This window comes from Camelina sativa, chromosome 3 (genome assembly GCF_030686135.1).
Source record: "Camelina sativa cultivar CO46 ecotype springtype chromosome 3, ASM3068613v1".
NCBI lineage: Eukaryota > Viridiplantae > Streptophyta > Magnoliopsida > Brassicales > Brassicaceae > Camelina > Camelina sativa.
Window position 1 is genome coordinate 23458339 of NC_141882.1, and position 22849 is coordinate 23481187.

At 36.4% G+C, this 22849-nt stretch overlaps 1 non-coding gene and 2 pseudogenes across 1 annotated transcript; all 3 read right to left on the bottom strand.

Annotated features, from left to right (window-relative positions):
* Positions 1-2679: 2679 nt before the first annotated feature.
* On the bottom strand, positions 2680-2786 carry LOC147947599 (small nucleolar RNA R71). The gene has a single exon (XR_015595650.1). It is a non-coding gene; the product is annotated as a small nucleolar RNA R71 (small nucleolar RNA).
* Positions 2787-10524: 7738 nt separating this feature from the next.
* Positions 10525-12545, bottom strand: LOC104779127 (gibberellin 20 oxidase 5-like; annotated as a pseudogene).
* A 2641-nt stretch (positions 12546-15186) lies between these two features.
* On the bottom strand, positions 15187-17067 carry LOC104779128 (gibberellin 20 oxidase 5 pseudogene; annotated as a pseudogene).
* Between the last annotated feature and the right edge of the window lie 5782 nt (positions 17068-22849).

The following is a 22849-nucleotide window of genomic DNA, read 5'->3' on the forward strand; positions in this document are numbered from 1 at the left end:
TGATTTCAGGCTAATCAAATGTGCAGTTCAAGAGTTATTCCTATTTTAGTGAGCGTTTATACATCCAGATCGAAGAATGGAACCACGATCGCCTATCTGATCATGCACGCGAAGATGAGCTCGAGTTCCACCTTGTGTAGCATGGTCGGATACCTGCTGACGTGTCTAGGTCAACTTGTTTCCTTATAAATACCTTCTCTTTACCCTATTTTCGACAAAAAAGAGGCGAGAGCCGTTTTTACACTTTTTCTTTGAGCAAATTTTCTAGTTTTTGTTATTTTTTAAACTTGAATTCTATTTACATTTTTCTATTGCTTCTTTCTAATAAAACATTTATCTCTTTCTCATCTTTAGGATTATGCAATTTTTATTTATATCTGGGTTTATGTTCTTTGCCATGAGATCTGAGTAGTGAATCAAAGTTCTAGGGATGAGATAGGCTAGTGAGTGTTCTTAATCGATTAGGATATTTTAGATTGATTGTTGATAACTCTCTAATTTACATGTTTTTAGCATCCTTCTTTGTCCATATTTTGCATTGTTTATACCCTTACCTTAGCATTTTTAGGTCATTAAGTGTAAAAATTTACTTTTAGGCCATTTAGGGGTGTTGCATTCTTGCATTTGCATACTTTGGATGAAAGCAGGTGCTTTAGAGCCTAAAATGGGGAGAAACAAGGACAAATCCGAGCATGTACCCGAAGGAGCCATCGAGCTGGAAGAACAGTCTGAACCCCAACACGATCGAGGAGGATCCAAGAGCAGGAAGAACAACCCGAAGATCTACCCAAGGAGTAACTCGACCTTATCCTCGTGTACCCCATTGAGTAGAACCTCGGGCAGGATTGGGAAGCTAGGTCAAAGGGGTTTCCATATATAAACCCCCCTCTTCTTCCTCGCAAACGAGCACGCCGCAGACCCTCAAACCAGAGAGCGAGAGCTTCTGAGAGAGATCTAGAGCGACTCAAACTCTTTTCCACTTTTGTTAGGATTTATTTTACTTCTTTTTGTTATCATTTTTAGACTTCTTCTTTATACTCTTCTACTCTACTCTATCTTTGATATAATGCAATTTTCTTTCACTTATGCTTTTGTGTTTTCGGCAATGAGATCTGAGTAGTGTAGTAAAGTTTCTAGGGATGGGATAGACAATTTTGTGTTCTTGACCAATTATGATGTCTTAGCTTGATATTTGTGTTTTATAAATTCCCTTCTAGATTGGTGTTCTTAATGCTGTCAACAGACCGAAAGGTTGAGATTAGATCTAGGGCGTTTTAACACCGAGAGGTGTAGATGAAATGCTTGAATCAATCAATGCTAGAGATTTAGTCACTTAGCCTAAGAGATTAGATGAGTAAGGGGTTTATTGACAATAATGAATCGGTTTGTATTGCCTGCTTGGTCATGTTTCTCCAACGAGAGTTGGGTAGGGAAGTGATTAAGGTTGATTTTTATATCACTAGAGTGTTTTAACAAGATTTTAGAGATTCATTGTCTAGGGAATATTTGCTTTGAGGCATGTAGGATATCCATATTGGTCAGGAACACTTAGGAGTCGAGTATCCCATCCTTAGGAGCTTTTGCATTTAGATTGTTTACGTTTTTATTCATCACTCGATCCCTTACCCGAACAGGTACACGATCACCTGCTTCGAGTATACCTTCGAGCTGTTCTTGCTTTCCTTGTTTACTCGATCACCCCACCTGATCCTATACTCGAATGCTTGCATCGAGTGCTTAGGTTGTGTGGTTCTTGTTCTTTTGCTTTATTTTACTTATTTTAGGATTGTTAGATCAAACCCAACTATTGCTTGGCTTGACTTGCATAGTTCTGATCATATCTTATCTGCTAGCATAACAACCATTTGGATTGATAACCCTTTGTACTACAAATGCATAGGGAATTGATACCCTGGGTGAAAATCCTCTTATCAATTTGGCGCCATTGCCATTTGGTTGATTTTCATTTGCTACGTTTAGGATTTCAGCACTTGCTAGATCAAGTTCTATAATTTACTTTGGTTAGTTACTGACTTGTTTACTTTCTTATTTGTTTGTCTTGCATTTCAGGTACAACCCGAGAATCCACCCGACCCGTCACTCGATCACCTGGATCGAGTTGACCCTCATGTCCTCAATCGGTCAACTGTTTGTGCATGCAAACACGATCCAAAGGTAGCCAAAACTTGAGTCCTTTCATCGACAACATCGACAGACCTAGGCTACTACGTCAACAACAAGTCCAGCAACCACAACCAACAACAAACAACAATTGAGGAAGAAATGATGAACGGTCCACAAGCTCCTCAAAAACGGACCAACATAGGAGCAGGAGATGCTCCATCTACTCACGCTCAAAGACATGGCATTGTGCCACCTGCTGTCCAGAACAACAACTTTGAGATCAAGAGTAGTCTCATCGAGATGATTCAAAGCAACAAGTTTCATGGATTGCCAATGGAGGACCCGTTGGATCATCTAGATGAGTTTGATAGGCTCTATAGCCTAACCAAGATAAATGGAGTTAGTGAAGATGGATTCAATCTCCGGCTTTTCCCATTCTCTTTGGGAGACAAAGCACACATCTGGGAGAAATCACTCCCCAAGGAGTCCATCACCACCTGGGAAGCATGCAAGAAGGCGTTTCTAGCCAAATTCTTCTCTAAATCCAGAACTGCAAGGCTGCAAAATGATATCTCCGGCTTTGTTCAGAAGAGCAATAAGACGTTCAGTGAAGCTTGAGAACGTTTCAAGGGATACACTACCAGATGTCCTCATCATGGCTTCAGCAATGCTTCATTGCCGAGTACACTTTACAGAGGAGTGGTCCCCAAGATACGAATGTTGATGGACACCGCAAGCAATGGTAACTTCCTCAACAAGGATGTTGATGAAGGTTGGGACCTAGTGGAGAACTTGGCTCAATCTGACGGGCATTATAATGAGGAGTATGATCGTACTGTGTTATCTACAGGAGAGGAAGATGCCAAGTACAAGAGGGATATGAAAGCCCTAAATGACAAGTTGGATAAGCTCCTAAGCCAGCAGCAGCATTTCCATGCCATCTCCGAGGAAGAGCAGTTTCTGCAACAAGATGGGGAGGATGCGCAGCTTGAGGATGTGAACTACATTAAGAACCAAGGAGGCTACAACAAGGGGTACAACAACTACAAACTAAACCCAAACCTGTCCTACCGTAACCCCAACGTTGGATATCCTCAAGACCAAGTCTACCCATCCGGAGTCCAAGGGAACCAAGGTCAGCAAAAGCCTTTTGTTCAATACAATCAAGGCTATGCTCCTAAGCAGCAATACTCGGGCAACTACCAACCAATTGCACCACCTGGATTCCAACAACAGCAAAGCCCACTGAACCAATCCCAAGAAGCTGATCTACGCGGACTGATTCAACAAATAATCTAGAGTCAAGCATCAGCTGCAATGGACAATGCCAAACGTTTTGCCGAGATGAGCAACAAGATCGATTCTGGATACAACGACTTGACTGCTAAGTATGACTCTCTCAACACCAAGCTGAGATACCTCAAGGGCCACCACAACAACCAACCACCTCCAAAGATCAACCAGCTTCCAGGTAAAGCTGTTCAGAACCCAAAGGATTATGCCACTGCCCAAGCCATTTTCCTTGATGATGATTATGAGGACTACCTCACTGAGGACAGTGATGTTCAAGATGGGGAGGCTATGGATCACTATGGGATAAATGAGGTCAAGTACTACATATTCGAGTATGAACCCGAGCCTTTACCCGAGAAGAGTGATCGAGTTGATGATCGAGCACTGGTTCAAGAATCACAATCTGAAGAACTACCTAAGGCTGAACTCGATGACTCACCCGATGTTGGTGATCGGATGATACATCGTGTAGATGTTCAGATGACAAATCAACCTCAATTGCTTGAATCAGAAGAAGGGGAACTAGAGGAAAGGTTCAATGCTGCTCTTGACATCCAATTAGAGGCGCTTGCAGAGCGTATGGCCAAGCGTAAAGCTCCACCTCCTAAACTTTTGCCACCACACGAGCTTCAAGAGGAAATCACTAAGGAGGCAGCTCAGCTGGAGATTGAGGTTAAGGAAGCTGTCAAGGAGATTAGGTATGAGATTCTCAGGAGTGGAGTGTGCTTAGATCCTGAACTGCAAATCGAAGAGAAATTGGAAGATCCTGGCTCTTTTACTTTGCCATGCTTTATAAGACTTCAAATTTTCAAAAATTGCTTGTGCGATCTGGGATCTTCAGTCAGCATCATGCCGCTAGCAGTTGCTAACAAGATGGGGTTCAGCAGTTTCAAACTGAGTAGTCTGTATTTGGTTCTAGCTGATAGAACAATCAGACATCCGATTGGGATCCTGAAAAATTTGCCTCTCAGGATTGGAAGGGTGGAAGTCCCTACTGATTTCATGATCCTTGATATGGATAAGGAACCAGAAGATCCACTGATTTTGGGGAGACCATTCTTGGCAACAGTAGGTGCAGTGATTGAGGTGAAGCAAGACAAGATCAGAATTGAGCATGGGGAGCACTTCAAGATGGAGTTTGATGTCAAAAAGGGAATTAAGAGGCCAAATATTGATGGTCAAGCTTTCTCCACTAAGACAAAGCAGAGAAAAGTCAAACATCTTAAAGAAGTCAACACCACATTTGCTGTGAAACCTGGACAAGACTTGGAAAATCAATTGAATCAGCCAGCTACAGTAGAGAGGATTCCAGAACCTCTCCCTCCTAGATCCCATGCTTAAGGAGCATGAAGAGTCAAGCTTAGTGACTTTAAACAAGCTCACTTGGGAGGAAGTTCCAAAGGTATCCTTTATTTTGTTTTAATTCTTATTTATTTATTTTATCTTATTTTCTATTTTCTTTCCCATATTTATATTTATCTAAAAATAATAATAATAATAATAATAATAATAATAATAATAATAATAGAAGAAAGAGAAATTTTGGGAACCCGAGGCTCTACCCGAATCCGTACCCGACGCGCCAGGTCGTGTTCCCCATCGAGTGGCGAGTGGAGTCTGAATTCCACAAAACCCTAGCCCACTCGGTGAAGCCCAAGAAGCCAACCCTCCCTATTTAAGGAACCTCAACCTCACAACTCCATAATTCCATAAGTTTTCTCTAAACCCTAAACTCTTTGTCTTCCAAATCTCATTCTCTCTCTCTAGAAATCGAGTTTTCTTTATTTTTGTGGACTAACCCTACTAATCTCGGCTTATTCTCTGTTCTAAAGTTCAAGTGTCCACAATGGCTCCAAAGATGAAGACATACCAAAAGAAGGGGAGCCGTTCAACCTCCACCGCTGCTAAAACCGGAGGTGATACCATCGAACCTCAAGAATCCCAAGGAAGAGGAGACGTTCCTCATTCCCAACTGTCGGCTAGACGTTTCGCATCCCCAACCCGATGCTCAACCCGATCCTCCATCCGAGCAGATACTCGAGCAGCCAATTTTGTTTCCACTTTTGTTTTACTTCTTTTTGTTATCATTTTTAGATTTCTTCTTTATACTCTTCTACTCTACTCTATCTTTGATATAATGCAATTTTCTTTCACTTATGCTTTTGTGTTTTTGGCAATGAGATCTGAGTAGTGTAGTAAAGTTTCTAGGGATGGGATAGACAATTTTGTGTTCTTGACCGATTATGATGTCTTAGCTTGATATTTGTGTTTTATAAATTCCCTTCTAGATTAGTGTTCTTAATTCTGTCAACAGACTAAGAGGTTGAGATTAGATCTAGGGCGTTTTACCACCGAGAGGTGTAGATGAAATGTTTGAATCAATCAATGCTAGAGATTTACTCACTTAGCCTAAGAGATTAGATTAGTAAGGGGTTTATTGACAATAATGAATTGGTTTGTATTGCATGCTTGGTCATGTTTCTCTAACGAGAGTTGGGTAGGGAAGGGATTAAGGTTGATTGTTTCTATCACGAGTGTTTTAACAAGATTTTAGAGATTCATTGTCTAGGGAATATTTGCTTGAGGCATGTAGGAAATCCATTTTGGTCAGGAACACTTAGGAGTCGAGTACCCCATCCTTAGGAGATTTTGTATTTAGACTGTTTACGTTTTTATTCATCACTTGATCCCTTACCCGAACAGGTACACGATCACCTGCTTCGAGTATACCTTCGAGCTGTTCTTGCTTCCCTTTTTTACTCGATCATCCCACCCGATCCTGTACTCGAATGCTTGCATCAAGGGCTTAGGTCGTGTGGTTCTTGTTCTTTTGCTTTCTTTTGCTTATTTTAGGATTGTTAGATCAAACCCAACTATTGCTTGGCTTGACTTGCATAGTTCTGATCATATCTTATCTGCTAGCATAACAACCATTTGGATTGATAACCCTTTGTACTACAACTGCATAGGGAATTGATACCATGACTGAAAATCCTATTATCAATTGTTCTTATGAAAATTACCTTCTGGATTAGTGTTTTTAGTGCTAGTTTCAGACCGGGAGTTTGAGATTAGATTCTAGGCATTTCCGCCCGAAAGGTGTTCGATGAAATGCCTGAATTAGCTAATGCTAGAGATTTACTCACTTAGCCTAAGAGATTAGATGAGTAAGAAGTTTATTTACAATAGTGAATTGGATTTTAATGCTTGCTTAGTCATATTTCTCCAGTGAGAGTTGGGTAAGGGAGTGACTAGGGTTGATTATTTCTACCACGAGAGTGGATTAGCTAGAGGCTTGTAAAACATTCTAGGTTGATTAGGAATACTTGTGAACCAATTACCTCATCTTTAGGAGCTTTCGCATCTTGATTGTTTACTGTTTTTTATATCAACCTGACCACCAACTCGATCTGCTAGCATAACAACCATTTGTACTACAACTGAATAGGAAATTGATACCCAGGGTGAAAATCCTGTTATCAGTTATCAACAAAAATTGCATAATATTTGAACCCTTGGACTGATACAAATGGAGAGGATCCCCAAAGATCACAATGCATTCGATCAATGGGTTTCTTTGCACTAGCCTCAGAACTAAAAAATGGTAATTGGCTACTCTTTCCCATTTGGCAAGGACCACAAACAGGAGATGTGCTGCTCTAATTGATAGATATAGCCTTTCTGTTCTTGAGAAGTTGAAGAACTTGGAAGTTTGCATGTACAAGACGTTGGTGCCAAACCATGTCACTAGCCGCACACTGCCAATTTGAAAAACTAGCTACAAACTCTTGGTTCTCCAACATATAAAGGGTCTTATGATGAGGTCCTTTGGTCACCACTTTTTGAGTGCGTAGGTCAATCACATACACGACATTAACATCAAAAAACACACCACAAGGATAGTCATCACAAACTTTAGATACTGAAACTAACGACTGCTGCATCGATGGACAGACAAGCACATCTAGAAGAGGAAGACTACCTGCATTAGTCATGAGGACTGTCGATCCAATGTGATTGATAGGTAAGTGAGTACCATCAGCGACCATCACTATTTCTGAACCATTGTATGGTGTAGCACTGTTGAGTTGAGTTGTTGCAGAAGTGATGTGTGCAGATTAACCAGAGTCTGTAACCCATTCACGACCACCATCTGACACCTGAAGAGCAGCAAGAGCCTGGGGAACATCGTCACTCTGGTAGGAGTTTTCAAATCTATTCCAACACTTCAGAGCCACATGACCAACCCGACCACAGATCTGACAAACCAGACGAGCATTGGATGATCCTCAAGACTGAGATGAGTTCCAACTTGAGTTGTTAACTTGTTGAGAGAATCCTCTGCCTCGAGTGGAGTAGTTGCCTTTGCCACCTCTACCACGACCATTAGAATCACGTCCTTGATAACCTGAAAAACCATCTCGTTGGGTTTAAAAAGCCAGATTTGGTGACACATCCGAAGCAGTCTCATATGTTTGCAGTCGTGAATCAAAACTAGAGAACTCAAAAACCACATCATTGAAGGTAGGAGATGGCAAACGAGACAGTGAACTTTGGATAACAGTAGCTATGGGATCATATTCTCGAGCCAGACCATTCAAAAACAGAACAACTTTCATCGATTCATTCACATGCTTCCCAATCAAACTAAAGTTATCACAAACAACACGAAACTCACGACAATACACCGAAAAACTCTTATCTTTCATGTTCAAAATATTAAGACGACGTAATAACTCAGACTCTCTAGCTATAGAATTTCGATTGAAACTAGATGCAAGAGAGTACCATACCTCTAAAGACGTTGACAGAGCGTGCTTCATATTCAGCGTTAGAACTTGTGACCTGGACATTGTTGATAGTAGTAAAACGAGTAGCTGCAGGTGCAAGAATCTGACCATTGACAAAACCAAGCAGCTTCTGAGAATGAAGAAGAGATTCAAACTGAGTCTTCCACAAGAGGTTGTTTGTGTTGCTCAACTTGATAGTGACAGAACTAGCCACATGAATGTTTGATGGAAACAGATAGGGATCGTGCCTCACTACCATGACAACAACCTGTTAGGGTTTTAGAGAAGCTCTGATACCATGAGAAGAAACGAAGAAGAATATTGAGAACTAAACTTTTCTGTATTATTTTCCTTAACCTTGTCAATTACAGAGGGACCATATTAATACATGAAGAATAACATTCTAGACTTGTTTGACTAGCCTAGGGATCTGCTAACAAGTGTCGATCATCTCCTACTCCTCTAATGATAGGAGGGAATCATAACGGTTAGATAGTACAAACTCACAGCCTTCTCCAGCTGGTGTTTTTGTCATCTTCTTAGCCTCCTTCCTCTGTTTCATTGTTTTGTTTTCTAGTTGCATAGAGGGAAGTGTTGGGCCTATGATGTTTTGGTTTGAGCCCAAAACATTTGGTTGTTGTAGATTATCAAGGAGAAGATGAATAAAAAGAACCAATGTGCTTGGTAATGATGCTAGTGCTACTACCATCATCAAGCTTAAACACACTATCATCATCCCCGTCACTAAAGTATGTGTTGTATATTCAAAACTATATAGATTAACACTTTTAGACGTTTTTAAAATAAAATTACTAATCATGCACAGAAGTTTTAAATATTAGGTCTAATTAATTGCATGTTGTAGTCGATTAGGGTCAACCGTAATATATACGAGTCATTTTGAACCAAATATAATTGTGAATTTCATAATCATCTAAAAATTCTTTTAAATCTTGTGGCTTCTTCTTTGCCATATCCTGGAAGACGTCTTCCTTACACATTTCACCCATAAATGTAGCCGCTTACAAATCATAAAGGAGATATAATTAAGCAATGCCCTATAGGTTGAAAAAAAACCCCAAATATTTCAAAAGCTAATTAAATAACTCGAGATATATTGTCAGTTACATACTATGTACGTAAGTTTTGTTTACCTTCCCTCCTCTATCTCGCTTCTTGCATCTACACAAACTAAAAACACTGATGATGATGCGTCTCTAAAGCTACAAGTTATTCTAACCAATATCAACTAAATTCAATTGATAGGTGTTGGTATCGTCTTGAGAAACTTGATATGGCTAGGAAGGAGACTTCAAATACTTTAACACATGTCCCAGAAAATATAAGGTATCTGGACCTAAGCAGCAGTAGTATAGAGGGTATTCAAGATTGCATCACAGATAGCTGGAAACACTTAACATTGAAAAGTGTAGAAAACTCGTGTCACTACCAAGTCCCTTTCGGTCCGGGTGATGAGGGGACTCTCTTTGTGTCCTCAATATTTAAGGCTTTCCTTCTGCTTTCTCTTACAAGAATTACATTTTGTCTGTAACTTGTGGTGTAAGAAACCAAGGAGGCGTGCCTTCATTAACGGACTCGAATATGAGTCATTGAGTCATTGACAAATTCTCCTTGGTCTCTAACGGAACACTTGATTATATTTCATGGTGGCTTTGTTTGATCAACAAAACAAAAGCCCTAAATTGGATGTGACGACGAGTGAGATTCAGTTTGAAGTTAGCTACTGCGGTAAACTGATCGGATAATGGAATGTTTGTACACAAATTTTGAATGAGGAAGCAGAGATTAACTAATATGAGAAAGGAGACAACAGCAACAACCACAATGATGGAGACTATGTTGCTGGTTAGATCTATCAAGTTGATGAAAACAACAACATCAATTAACATATATGTTATTGGAGTTTATTTAGCACGCATCGGTGGAGGAATGAAAAATAAGACAAATGGTCCATTATGATTTGACTAGTATATGATGAATAAAAGATCGAAGTTGTGTTTAATTTGCTTGCTGTTCTTTCCACTTGGTACTACAGATCAGTTTCCTAGATATTTACCAGAACATCAGTTTTATAACTGAATATATTTAATTATTATTTGGTTTTTGAATTGAAGTATTAATTTATATTAATGTGTATACGTTTTTATTTATTTAATATTTAATATATTAAAGCTTCATGAGTTATGTGAATAAGTTCCACTAGATAAATGTTAAAACAAGAGTTACAAAAGATGTCATACTAGTCGATAATAGAAAGCAATGAAAAATATATATATGAATAAAGAAAGTACAAATCTTAGTTGTTGGGGTAGTGAGAGGTGAGCAGAGAAGAGAAGTTGTGGAGAGTGGTGTTGTCGACTCGATATCCGGACTGGGTAAATCTCTGAAGCTGTGCCCAAGTGAAATCAGGGTACTTTCGAGAAGCATCTTCGCCTTGCACAAGTTCAGGAGGAGGCAAGATTAGCTTGTCTTCTCTAGGACAAGAGAAGAACACTAATGACCTTCTCACTTTCTCCATATTAACCACTGCCCTGTGGTAACAGCTCTTGTAGTTTCCGTTTGACAATGCCTTCCACATCAAATGCAAAACAAAACATAACAATTACATGATTGTTTATCAAATGGCATAAAATTGTAATAATTGAATTTAAATATCAATATTAAATGCATATATCAATCATTATATATTATGTGATTAGTCCCAAAAAGTATAATACTTATCTTTGTGGATTACAATTTATTCATCAATCATATATACTAACAAAATTGCATTCAATTTATATAATATAAGTGTAAATTTATTTTTAAATGTCATTTATTCTTCCACCAGTAAATGTCAAGGAATATCCCTATTTAGTCAAAACACTGGCGCTTGCATAAAACAATTTAAAAAAAAAGTTATATGTGTCCTTGTTGAGAAAAATTGGTGGCCTTATTAACTAAAAAGAAACGTACCATGAAGGTGTCTCCAACGTTGACGACAAGAGCACCGGGACGAGGGCGCACGGTTGACGAAGACCTCTAAGCCCATGACATCGTCTTGGAGAAGAACGGTTATAGCTGTTGGGTCATTATGGGGACCAACACCAAGGGTTTTGTCCGGCTGCTTGCACGGCGGATAATAGTTGCATCTGAAGATGGCATTTCCGTCTTCGAAGAATCTCCGGTAATATGTCCGGTCTTTTATACCCATACTTATCCCTAGCAGCTCCATTCAACTCCAGTGTCAAACCATTCATTGCATTACAAAATCCTTGGAACACTTGACTGAAACAAAACCAAGAAGTTCAAAGGAACAAAACAGTTAACCAGTTTCTCTTTAAACATAAGAAAATCGAAACATATATTAAATCGGATATCTTAAGATTTAAGTATCAGAAGTGCCCAACTACTGCTAAGCCCTTGGTAAGTTGTTTTCATTAAGCCAAAACTCAAGTGATCATGGTTCACGCGCTAAGTTTACATTGTGCAAACGAATATGGCCGTTGAGTACACTCGGCTCATTATCATTTTTGCACACGAGAATTTAAAATAGGATATTTAATAGCGTTAGTATAATGTATAACTAAAGTATATGCATGCCATTTATGTTACCCGATCTCTCGACGATCATTGCCTAGCCTGGATGTTAGAAATTCCTCAACGACTTGGGGTGGACCCTTTTTAAAAGCCAAAGTCAAAGTCTCATTCCATGGAAGATTGGAAGAAAATCTCTGGCTATGATCACTATAGCCAGAGATATTCCCCGGGATTCTACAAGCTTTAGACCACTACTAACGGTAGAAGTCATGATTGTTGCTCAAAAAAAATAAAAAATAAAATATTTTAAGTAAAATAAGTATAAACCAATAATAAGTGTCAGATGTATAAATAGTATCAAAATCGTTTCTTTCCACAACAATCTCAGAAACGATTTCTCTTCTCTCTTTTGTCGCTTTAATATTTTCTATTTTTTATTCATCAAAATTTTGGTAAAGCAACGACCAATGGAGTTGCCCTTAAGCTTCTCATCTTTGGGTAGCCCAAAGAACAAACTCGATGTCTCAAGTGCCTTCTCCGCCAAGCCCGACTTGAAGCCATGATTGACCAGGAAAAACGTACTTTGAGCCATGCACGCGTCTCTCACAGCTTTAGCTGCAAGCTGTGTCTCGGCTCATCGCCCTTCAAGAACCAACTCAGGTCTGTGATTGGGAGGTCCAGGTCTCCTTCTGAAGGGGTCATGGCTTTCTCCGGCCAAACGAATCCGACTAGAACATTTGTCTGGCTTTTAAGTAAGGAGAAGTTGACGTCGGAAGAATTCATTTCTTTTGTCTTGATTCTTTTATCTTCACCATTTTGAAGGGATTTAAATATATATGTGTACGAAGTTAATGGCAGTTCTTTATAGAATACTAATTGAGCCCTCTTCCATAAAATAAAGTTCAAATATAGAGATAAAATAGAATGTTATTCAGCACCTCTGCCTCTCCCATAAAGAACCCTAGCCGCATATCCATCTTTTTCTATCTAATAGAAAGTTTCGGCCCTCTTCTTTGTAGCGATTATTGTCTATCTATCTGCGTTGGTAAAGGTAAAGTTTCAAATTCTCTTTGTATCGATCAATGTCTATCTATATGCTTTGTCTTGATTGTCTTTTTGTGATTTTTATTTTTCTAGTTTAGAATTCTGGATCTAAAGAATACTAAATTCTAGTTTTCGTCATCGTATCCTTCTTCTTCGAGTCTGTTATTTTTTTTCTTACCGCTGTTTCCCTTTCGTTTATGTTTGTCTTGTTAGGAATCTCGGAAGTGATGGTGAACTGTGATGTAATTCATATGAAGCAGCACATCAAGTACCAAAGGTTAGAGCTTTTATCCTCAGACACATCCTTCATGTTATCGACGATGAGGATCGTTTAATGGAGGTATACTGTTTCCCATTTTATTTTTCTAAAGAGATAAAATGTGACTTTGTTTGAGTTTGAGATTGTGGCTCTGGTTCAATTGTTTGTTGGATGTTTCCTCTAGAATCCGACAGAGCCTTTGGTTGATGATGGAGCTCAAGGCATCCGTACCAGGCGTATCTCACCTAAACTCTATCTTAGGTGTCTTCAGACATTTTATGACGATTTCAAAGGTGTTTACAAGATAGCTAGGAACCTCACATTACAAACCGATTGTGACCACTTGCGAGTTGTACATGTCTCAAGTAGGGGTGTCAAAATGGGTTAAGATTAATGAATCAACTCAATTCAACTCAACTCATGAACCCTAATGAGTTTAAAATTTTGACCCTAATGAGTTGATGGGTTAAATAAGTTGATGATTAAATGAGTTCATGAGTCAATTGAGTTTGATTATAATGGGTTTATGAGTCAACCACTAACCCATCAATTTCTTCATTATCAACCTAATATTATCAACATCAACATCATAATACCAACATCATCATACTATCATCATCATAATACCAACATCATCATACTATCATCATCATACTATTGTCATCATCATCCTACCATCATCATATCAACATCATCATACTATCATCATCATCATACTACCATCATGTAACTATCATCATCATCAACATTGTCATACTATCATCATCATCATCATACTTTCATAATCATATTAACATCACCATCATCGTATCCACATATATATATATATATATATCATAGTCAACAACATGATGTCATCATAATCATCTTATAATTTTATATTAAATATTAATTAATTTATATTCTATTTAATTATAATTATTTTATATTAAATATTAATTAATTTATATTGTAGTGGGTCCCCCCAATTATTCATTTAACTCATTTAACTAAATGGATTAATGGGTTGATCCATCCCAATTCTTAAATGAGTTGAGTCAACTCATAAAATCATTTAACTTTTAACTCATTGGATACTGAGTTGAATTGGGTATGGTTAACCATTTTGACACCCCTAGATATAAGGCAATACAGAAAATGATGGTATCATTTCAAATCAAAACATAACTGTTCATAATTTATTCTAAAATTCCTAATATGAGAACATAAAAATTTTATGTAGTTCAAAAATATCATGACGTTTGAAATAATAAGTGTGAATCAAACAAAATAATTATTGAATTAGATAAAAACAATCTCACAATCTTACGTAATTTTCCAGAAAGTAAGCTTAAAATTTTAACTCTATATAAACAAATTTAAAAAATTCAAACTAATTTATTTAATAATACCATTTCACCATCTTAATTAAATTTGATTCCGCTTGTCCCTGTGAAAATTATATAAGATTCAAATATAGAAATTAAACCCAAAAATTCAAACATATAAATTTGATTTAATGTTGGTATAGTTCCAAGATGAAACCAACCACAGACTAATATAAGGTGGCTCTAGATTTTTGGGGCTGTATATGTTTCTGATTAAGGAAATGAGGAAGGAAATATTGATTTTTTTTTTGGTTTTATGGTAATGTAGTTAATTAGGTCTAAACTATAGTTAATTATCCAAATTATAGTTAATTAAGTCCAAACAGAAAAATATAGGTGTCAGAAATATAGTAAGCCAAGTATCATCTCTTTAGCAAAAATTAAGAAAAACTTTCTCATATTATATAAAATTGGAGTTAGTTTAGCGAGCGTAGCTGAAGAAATGAAAAAGAAACAAATGGTCCATTATGATTTGACTAGTATATGATGAATAAAAGATCTAAGTTGTGTTTAATTTGCTTGGTGTTCTTTCCACTTGGTACTACAGACCAGTTTCCTAAATATTTACCAGAACATCAGTTTAATAACTGAATATAATTTATATTAATGTGTATACGTTTTATTTATTTAATATATTTAAGCTTCATGCCTTCATGAGTTATGTGAATAAGTTCCATTAGATAATGGTTAAAAACAAGAGTTACAAATGATGTCATACTAGTCGATAACAGAAAGCAAGGAAAAATATATGGAAAAGAAAGTACACATCTTAGTTGTTGGGGTAGTGAGAAGTGAGCCAAAAAGAGAAGTTGTGGAGAGTGGTGTTGTCGACTCGATATCCGGACTGGGTAAATCTCTGAAGCTGGGCCCAAGTGAAATCAGGGTACTTTCGAGAAGCATCTTCGCCTTGCAGAAGTTCAGGAGGAGGCACGATGAGCTTGTCTTCTCTAGAACAGGAGAAGAACACTAATGACCTTCTCAGTTTCTCCATGTTAACCACTGCCCTGTGGTAGCAGCTCTTGTAGTTTCCGTTTGACAATGCCTTTCACATCAAATGCAAAACAAAACATGAAAATTATATGATTGTTTATCAAATGGCATAAAATTGTAATAATTGAATTTCAATATCAATATTAAATGCATATATCAATCATTATATACTATGTGATTAGTCCCAAAGTATAATACTCATCTTTGCGGATAACAATTTATTCATCTATCATACATAACAAAATTGTATCCAATTTATATAATAAAAGTGTAAAATTAATTTTAAATGTTATTTATCCTTCCACCAGGAAATGTCGAGGAATATCCCTGTTAAGTCAAAACACTGGCGTTTGCATAAAATAAAATTTTAAAAAGTCATTACAAAAAAAAATAATAATAAAAAAATTTAAAGTTATATCTAATATATTGGTGGCCATATTAATTAAAAAGAAACGTACCATGAAGGTGTCTCCAACGTTGACGACAAGAGCACCGGGACGAGGTCGCACGGTCTGCCACCTACCTCCGGCGAAGACCTCTAAGCCCACACCAAGGGTTTTGTCCGGTTATAGCTGTTGGGTCATTATGGGGACCAACACCAAGGGTTTTGTCCGGCTGCTTGCACGGCGGATAATAGTTGCATCTGAAGATGGCATTTCCGTCTTCGAAGAATCTCCGGTAATATGTCCGGTCTTTTATACCCATACTTATCCCTAGCAGCTCCATCAACTCCAGTGTCAAACCATTCATTGCATTACAAAATCCTTGGAACACTTGACTGAAACAAAACCAAGAAGTTCAAAGGAACAAACAGTTAACCAGTTTCTCTTTAAACATAATAAAATCGAAACATATATTAAATCGGATATCTTAAGATCTAAGTATCAAAAGTGCCCAAGTAATGCTAAGCCCTTGGTAAGTTGTTTTCATTAATCCACCACATGTAAAATTAAACACCCGAGCCAAAACTCAAGTGATCATGGTTCACGCGCTAAGTTTACATTGTGCAAACGAATATGGCCGTTGAGTACACCTTAATTAGCCCTCGGCTCATTATCATTTTTGCACACGAGAATTTAAAATAGGATATTTGATAGCGTTAGTACAATGTATAACTAAAGTATATGCATGCCATTTATTTTACCCGATCTCTCGACGATCATTGCCTAGTCTGGATGTTAGAAATTCCTCAACGACTTGGGGTGGACCCTTTTTAAAAGCCAAAGTCAAAGTCTCATTCCATGGAAGATTGGAAGAAAATCTCTGGCTATGACCCGCACTATAGCCAGAGATATTCCCCGCGATTCTACAAGCCTTAAGCTTCTCATCTTTGGATAGCCCAAAGAACAAACTCGATGTCTCAAGTGCCTTCTCCGCCAAGCCCGACTTGAAGCCATGATTGACCAGGAGAAACGTACCGTGAGCCATGCACGCGTCTCTCACAGCTTTAGCTGCAAGCTGCGTCTCGGCCTCATCGCCCTTCAAGAACCCACTCAGGTCTACAATTGGAAGGTCCAGGTCGCCTTCTGAAGGGGTCATGTCTTTCTCCGGCCAAACGAATTCGACTGGAACATTTGTCTTGCTTTTAAGTAAGGAGAAGTTGACGTCGGAATAATTCATTTCTTTTGTCTTGAGTCTTTTACCTTCACCATTCTTAAGGGATTTAAATATAGATGTGTACGAAGTTAATGGCAGTTCTTTTTAGTATTATATTTTTTTTTTCATCTCTTATCTTATATTGGCCATAATCTATATTAACATTTTTGAAGTACATTTTGTGTTATGCTCTTTAAGTTTTGCTTATTTAATTTTTTTTATAATATTAATCCCTAAAAAAAGTTCCATAAATAACATTGCAGAGAAACTCAAATACTAAATTTTCTTAAATCGACCAACATTTATTACCATAAAATCTTAACAATATCTATACATTCTGATTTTTCCAAAAACAGCTCTATCCATTAAAGTTTTAATCCCATAAAATCACTAAAACTATCTTTAGAAATTTTGTTTGTATAGACTTTCTATAGAAAATTTTGCTTTACATATTTTGATTGTAAAATATAGATTTAGTCATCTACATTACTTAATTTGAGGTACTTAGAGGTTGATTTCTCAGATTTCTCAAATTATAATAAATAAAACTAAATAATTATCCCGTGGTGTTTCTATAAATTGAAGTACATTTGGTGTCCTTTAAGTTATACTTATTTACAAAGTTAATCCTTAAAAAAGTGCACATACAAACAAAATCAATTAGATTCCTAAAATGTCTCTACAAATTTGGTTTATAATTTCCTAAAACAATTTATATATTAAGAAATTTATTACACTTAATAACATATGCCAAAAATATCTATACAATATTTTCTTCTTTTAAAAACTCTAATATTCAGTAATAACTAATTAACTACATTGTTTCATATGAACAATTAAAACTTTAATGGTTATTAATATGCTGATAAAAAATACAAAATAATTATATCACGGGTTAAATCTAATAAATTGGAGTATTTATAATATAAATTAATATGCGGTATACTGCAAAATAACTTTTATGGATATAACTCTTTCACGGGTTAAATCTAAATAACTTTAAACTTACAGATTAAAGTTAAAAACACTAAAAATTTAAAAATATAATAATGTAAGAATAATTTTTTCACGGGTTAAATCTAAAAAGCAGTAAAAAATTATATTTTTATAACCATAAGAAAATCAATATGGTATGAATGTAACATTAGTATAAATAAAACTAAATAATTGCCGCGTGTCAGCGGTATACAACTGATCAAATTTTATAATTAACAATTAAAATATAATTATACAATCTTAAACACTAAACAAAAGAAACAAAATTAACAAACAAATACAATTTTTTAAAATTTAGTTTTGCTTTGTTGTAAAAATATTGTAGCGCGGGTTAAAATCTAGTTGTTATCAAAATTCAAAACCATATATGGTGTTTGCTTGTCAAACAAAAACGCAAATCGACTCTGTATAATAGCATTCACACTTCAAAACACAAATCAGATTTTCTTTTATGTTTTATGCCTCGTGTCACGTTTCGATTTTATAAAATATATTATTTCCATGTTCACATATACGGATTTAATTTATATATAGTAAATAATAAAATTATATCATAGTTCTTCTATAATAATATCGCACCACTATTTATTTGTTTAACATCTGGCACCTTTATTTATATCAAAATAAGAATAAAATTCAACTATATATATATATACAATAGAACCTTTATAAATTAATAAGGTCGGGACCATCAAATTTTATTAATTTATAGAGGTTTTAATTTATTTTTATATAGTCGACCCATTTATTGGTCGTTGGCTTTGTCTGTTAGAGTTCTAGTAGTCTTTTGTATCCTCTCTGTGTGGACACAACTTTCATATAAATTTGAATGAAATCTTAGTTTTTTCTTTTTTTTTGAAAATTTGAAATCTTAGTTTGACTAAAAAGAAAAAACTGGATAAGATAAGCAAAACTGGGTTGAATCGGAGCTTATATCACATAGTTAAATTTGTACAACACAATGTGTATGATCGTTCTTGGTCAACTCTTCCAATCTAGGAACACATATTTGTCTTTGCGAAAATGACATTGGTGAAGATGTTGATATCGTTGACATGGAAAGGCATACGCCAAAAACAAAGAACAAAGTTTATTTTCATTAAAAAAAAAAAAAAAAAAAAAAATTATAAAAACCCAAAATCATCTATGTCTTAGTTTAAGTAGTTTGTTATAAAAAGGTAAAAAACTGGTCCGATAGCTTAGGAAGCTAAAACTATCTCATCATAAGTTGAGTTTTTTCTTTTTTGGCACCGAAGTTCTCGAGTGTTGTTAAAATGAAAGACTGGAGGACTAAAAAAAACATTAATATGTGATATTTTCAAATACTTTCACTCATTTGATTGTGTTTTCTAATATGAAATTATGTTATTTATTTCGGAACTAACTGAGAATTTATTAGTGACTTTGCTAATGAAAGATCGGATATATTCAATTAACATATATATGGCTGGTAACTATAGCTAGTGAGAACAACATACGCTTAGGAATGGTGAATGTAATTCATTTCTAAGTACTTAAGTTTGTTCGTTTTATGAGAAACATAATGTTGAAATGTTGATCATATGGAAAAATATTTTGTTTACTGAAGGAAGACAAGAAAAATAACTAAATGTAACCAATTGGCATCACTACAAGTTTAACTATTTATAGGGAAAATCACATTTTTAACATTCATAGTGTCACTAAATAAAACTTTAATACTCAAGAGAACTTCACTACAAGTATAAACCACCATAAATTTAAATTCGCTTTCTTGTTTGTGTTGTCGATGACGGAACAATAATATCTTTCAACGCGAAATAGTTAAATTCGGCATGTTTAATTTTTGTTAATTTCAATTTTGTTTAATTCTCATTAATTTATTGCAATTAACCAAAAACAATTATCTTCTTCTTCTATTCACCGTCTGATTCTGAGAAGTCGTGAGAAATTGAAGACGACCACATATATGAAGGATTCATCGTTTTTTAGTAAAAATCAATCGATATGCATCTATCAAAAGAATTAGTGTGAAGAGAAACATCAGAAAGTTGTCTATCGAAAGATGAACTGAAAAAATGCATTGAACAAAAAATCTGAAAATTCTATGGTCCCACGGTAAGTGGTTAAAGAAAATAATTTATTTTTTCTTTTAGTAAATAATAAACTCATTAAAATTTAAGCTAATGTGTTGATGGACATTGTTGTTCCCTCATCTTTTGTGGCGGTGCAAACATGGAACAACTTTTAAGGTTTTAAATGCTATCCAATAACACTTTGAAAATCAAAAGTGTGATTTATCTATTATTTAAAATGGATTTTAGTGAGAAGTGTTATTTCCCAAACTAAAGTTTTTTAAAGTTTCGGAAAAAGCTATTTTTCTCTTTCCCTTTTTGGCAGTACCACTTTCTCAAATTGTGGCATAAAGTGAGAAGACGATTATGCCCTCACTTTAAAAGAAGAAGAATTTTGTGGCATTTACGAGCGGGAGCGGCATTGGTGACGGACAATACTGTTTTGTGGCTGCCAAAGAGCAGTAATGAGGGGAGTACGAATGGATCAGTGTCTTTCTTATTCATTAAAGCTGTATTACATTAAAGATGAATAAGAGTGAATATAATTGCATATCATAACCCTAAAACAAATTTGGGGGCGTAAATCTAGGAAAGAAGGAAAGTTGAAGTCGTTGGATGCCATTGATTTTGGAGATTACTCATAGTTAGGTATATTCTCTCATTTATTATGGGCAGTTGCAATAAATTCTCCCAATCTGAGCATCATTGTACATGTCTTTAACATCATACATACACCTGCATTGAAGATAGCTAGTATGGCATTCAATAGAATTTGGCAGTAAGTGATAAACTAGTTGTTTTCTCATTTGGCAGGATGGACGTTAGAGTATGTATTATTGTTGGTGAATGGACATGTCAACAAAGTGGTGTTTGGAAATTTTATGTCTCTCATGGACAAATGGCAAAATGTCTGTCTATCAGTAGGGAGACTACATTGAGGAGGTAGAGTAGAAGGTAGCAGATATTTGGGGCGTCAAAGTAGATGAAAGCAAAATAGCGTTAAACTTTTGGTACCTAGGAGAAACAATGGTTTTTACACAAGGTAAGATGCCCCAATATTAGTTACAAGTGATGTTGAATTTGAACTATATAAAGTTCAGAATGAAGAGTATGGTGTGTTGTAATTGTATGTTATGATGAGAGAACACAATATCTCGGTTGCTTGTAAGAATGGAGATATGTCCACTGAGTCAGGATATATAATGTTTTCTATCGGAGAAGGGAGTGGGTGTGCTGAGAAAGGAGCAACAATGGGAAAGAGAAAAAGAGAAGACCAGAATGGGAAGAGAAAGGTAAAATTGAAGAAATCTAATAAAGATGATGCTGAAGGATCGAATCATGGTGGTGTGTGTGAAGAGGGTAACAGTGATCAAGTTGCAGTAGACATGTTAAGGGACTTGCATGGAGAGGAAAATAGTCCACCCGCTGTAACGCCCGCGAACCGGAAAATTCTGGTTTGTCCATCAATCGACGCCATGGTGTGCATCGATCAATGCAACTACGCGGATTGTGTTTGGGTTAGTTACTTTCTCCGGTTTGTTGCAGTTTAATTGATGGGAAAACCTTTGGCTCGAGTATATATGGCCAAATTCGATGCCACGTAGTGGTTTTTAGCCACTTTGTCGTTCTTAAGTGATATAAAAGGAGAGAAAGGTTTTCCAGTGAGTTTTATGGGATTTTGGTGTCGTTTCTCGAGAGATCTGTTCGTGGGAGTGGAGCTCTGAGTTTTAGGATGTCTTGGAGCTTGCTATGGTGTTGATTTCATGCATCTAGAGTCAGAATCTTCGTGTTAAAGGTGAGTACATGACCATGGCTTATCTGAGCATGAGATCTCTGAGTTTTTTTTTTTGTGTTTTCCTGTGATTTGGTGGATTGATTCCTTGTTGGTTGTGATTTTTCGTGTTTTCTATGGTCTATTATGGTATTGGTGATGTTCTTGGACGATTGGTGGTATTGGAGGACGAGTTGCGGTTGAAGACGAAGTCTGGTTTCTATGCTAGGGCAACTGCATAGATTGATGCCAGGATAGCATCGATCGACGCACTAGCGTTGGTGCATGAGTAATTGGTGCCATGCATCTTTCACTGCAAGGAATGCACGGTCGACGCTGCTAGGAATTTGGAGGAATGCATCGGTCGATGAAATGAGTACATCGGTCGACACAATGGCGTTGCATTGGTCTATATAAGGTGTGCAACGTTCGATGCAAGGGGAGATGCATCGGTCGACACAAGGCATGTGTCAGTCGATACTCGTTCTCTGCAGATGGATGTTATGTGTGCTTTTGTGGTTAGGTTTGATTGTGACTTGCTTGTGTTTTGTTACTCGTGCTTTAGGATCTTATTGCTTGTGTGTATAACTCAGTAGATGAGAGGATTGTATCACAAAGTATTTCTAGTAATACTTACGCCTCCCTTTTGTGTTGTGACGCAGGTAAGGGAAAATTATGATCGTGAAATCAGGGTGATGTAGAGGAGGATGTTCTAGTGGCTCGATTCTAGTGGGTCATAGAACATTTTTAGGATGCTGGTCGTTTGCTTCTTGACATTGTTGAATTTGGAAATATTAGACTTTTGTTGTTTAGTTATTTATTAGAGTTATTTGTTGGATTATTGGTGTTGTTGAATGTTGCTATGTTGACATTGAGTATGAGATCACTAGTTAAATGTAGTATTTAAAAAAAAACGGGATAGGTTGTTTTATTTTGGTATAAGAGCGCTTACGGTTCTAGGTCTAGGGTTCATTGTAGCTTGTGCTGTTGGGCTTCCTGGGATGGGGGTCGCAACAAATGGAGCC